Raw genomic sequence first — 3,320 nt, 5'->3', positions numbered from 1 at the left:
GACTGACAGACTGGCCAGCAGACAGGCAGACAGACTGAGGGACTGACAGAGAGGAGCGGCCAACTCCGACAATTAAGCGAGAGAGAGGCACTAACACACGACCATCAACACCCTATCTCACCGTGGACGAGCCATAGCACCTCTCTCTCTCTCTCTCTCTCTCTCTCATTCACATTTAATCATAAAAACACACACACACAACAAAACGCTCTCCACCCATGGACAACAGGCAAGAGGCAGCTATTCAACACCCACACAAAAAGTCGAACATCCCATTCATAACCAATGGAAAAACAAACTTAAGAATACCTAGTCCCCAGCGCCCTTCGAACCCCGGACCCCCTGTGTTAGTGGCCCGTGGATGGCAATACAAGCCGGAATTAGCCGTTTTCCAGGTCGTAAAGTGGATCGTATAAATGTAAACAAATATTTTCTTATCAGGGTTTGGGTTGGTAGGCTGGCTTGGTGGTAGAGGTGGTAAGGAGGAGAGAGGGAGAGAGAAGGAAGAAGGAAGGAGGAAAAGGAAGAGGTGGTAAGAGAGGAAGGTGGGTGAGTGATGAAGGGAGTGAGGGAGGTGAGGAGTGAGGGAGGAAGGTGATGAAGTGAGAGTTAAGGCAGATGAGAGAGGGAGGGACGAAGAAGGATAGCACAGAAGGGATAAGGTGGAGTGGGGGAGGGGGGAAGTGAAATGGGGAGTGTAGGACGGAAAGTAGGGGAGTCAGGGAAGAAGAGATTGAGATGGAAACTGAGGGAGATAATAAAGGTGACCAGTGAGGGACAGAAGAAGAAGGAGGGAAAAGGGAAAGAAAAAGATGAGGGATTGAGGGAGGGAGGGAAACAGGCTTTATGATGAGGCTATGAGAAGAAAAGGGGAGCGTAAGTCATAAAGAGAAGAGGACAAGGAAAGAGGACAGAAATAATGAATAAGAGTGTGTGTGAGCGAGGGAGGGTGAGAGGATGGAGTCTAAATAATGAGGGACAGGGAGCAACGTTGCGTGAAGGAGAGAAACTTGAGCATGGGAAAGAAAGTAGTGTGAGGGAAACCGTGACGATGGACAAGGTAAGAGTGATGGAACAGAAAACGGATGAATGGAGAAGCACTCAAATGGAAAGGAGGACGAAATGAAACGTGAGGGAGCAAATGAGCTGTGGAGGAAATAAAATATAGAAGATAAGAGAGGCAGGGAGGTCAAGAGGAAGAGGAGGCAACGTGAAAACAGATAATAGGGAAAATTATACGAGAGGGAGTAGGTAAGATCAGAAGGGGAGAAATATAAGAGATGAGAGAGGAGGTGAATAGGAAAACGAGGAAGAGGAGGACACATGCAAAGTGACTGTTGGAAAAAAATACTGAGAGGTGAGAAAGCAGACAAAATGTGGAATGGATAAATACATGAGATGGGGGAGGGAAAAGGCTGGAGTTCGTCTTTCTCTGACTGATCGTTTTCCTATGTGGTCCCTCGGTTATATAACAGATTCCATGTTTCATAAGACAGTTGACCTGCTGAATCGTTGGTAGGTTAGAAAGTAGGGCTGAATGGTAGGTTGGAAAGTGGGGTTGAATGATAGGGTAGAAAGTGGAGTTGACTGGTAGGTTAGAAAGTGGGACTGCATGGTAGGCTAGAAAGTGGGGCTGAATGGTAGGTTAGAAAGTGGGGATGACTGGTAGTTTAGAAAGTGGGGATAAATAAAAGGTTAGAAAGTGGGAATGAATGGTAGGTTAGACTGTGGGGTTGAATGGTAGGTCAGGATATGGGGCTGAATGGTAGGTTAGAAAGTGGAGATGGATGGTACGTCAGAAAGTGATGTTGAATGGAAGGTTAGAGTGGGGTTGAATAGTAGGTTAGAGTGGGGTTGAATGGTAGGTTAGAGTGGGGTTGAATGGTAGGTTAGAGTGGGGTTGAATGGTAGGTTAGAGTGGGGTTGAATGTTTGGTTAGAGTGGGGTTGAATGGTAGGTTAGAGTGGGGTTGAATGGTAGGTTAGAGTGGGGTTGAATGGTAGGTTAGAGTGGGGTTGAATGGTAGGTTAGAGTGGGGTTGAATGTTTGGTTAGAGTGGGGTTGAATGGCAGGTTTGAGAGTGGGGTGGAATGGTACGAAAGAAAGTGAGGTTGACTGGTACATAAGAGCCAAAGAAGATGGAATAACTTCAGTCGGCCAGCTGGCACATGCTAGGCAGTTCCTACAAGTGACTAACCTAATAGAAAATGATATGGATATCAAAGAAGGCTTAATGGTAGACTTGAAAGAAGAAGAGGTAGAACGGTACGTTGAAAAGTGGCGGCAGAATGGCACATTAGACTGTCATGGCAAAATAATACAAAATACGAGTAGAATTGTAGGTCAAAAAGTGGGGAAAAGGTTATCTGTCTGGAGGATGGTTAAGAAAGGGAGAGTGTGAAATTCTCTCTCTCTCTCTCTCTCTCTGAACAGCCTGCACAACGGGTCAACGTACTACTAATATACGTTATACTCAATACACAAAACAAATACACAAACTGCATCCTAAACAGAAGATGTCACAAGCATATGGGAACAGGCGGCCTGCAGTCCTGATGGACCCAGGTTCGAATCCCGGCTGGGGCAGGGAACAGTTTATGGATTTGAATTTCATAGAAGCAGACTTTCCTGATCTACCAGATGACCCGCCGACATGTCATAAAAGTACCCCCGCTAATACCAATACACCAGTCCTGCATGAGACAGCCCTAGCATGTATTCAATATGGACGGTGGGTGTTAGCGCCGAAGTGGTGACATGTGGAGGTGTAGGAGGACTACTGGGCCTTGGGTTAGGCTACTGCCCCCGAGATATAGGCCATGAAGCCTTTGCCCAGAGTCGGACACATAAAAAAAAAAAAAAAAAAAAAAAGGCATTCAAATACGAATCACGCACGCACATACACAAGAACGCTTATGCACAGATAAAACGTGTATGTAAGCAAGCACATACAGCCACAATTTCCATAAATACGTGCAAACGAGAGAAATATAAATATATATAACGAAAAATGTAAATGCTCATATTATCAAACAAACCAGGATGTATGTATGAAGGAAGCGCACAGGAGAAAATACACACATACGTATAGATACATACATACATACATAAACACTGTCAGGTGTGTGTGTGTGTGTGTGTGTGTGTGTGTGTGTGTGTGTGTGTGTGTGTGTGTGTGTGTGTGTGTGTGTGTGTGTGTGTGTGTGTGTGTGTGTGTGTGTGTGTGTGTGTGTGTGTGTGTGTGTGTGTGTGTGTGTGTGTGTGTGTGAGTAAAGGTGGGTGGGTGAACAAAGAGATGAAAGCGATGAATATTCAGGTGG

This window comes from Coenobita brevimanus, chromosome 96 (assembly GCF_032717465.1).
Source record: "Coenobita brevimanus isolate Jiangsu-jjx chromosome 96, ASM3271746v2, whole genome shotgun sequence".
Taxonomy (NCBI): Eukaryota; Metazoa; Arthropoda; class Malacostraca; order Decapoda; family Coenobitidae; genus Coenobita; species Coenobita brevimanus.
This window is presented reverse-complemented; position numbering follows the sequence as displayed.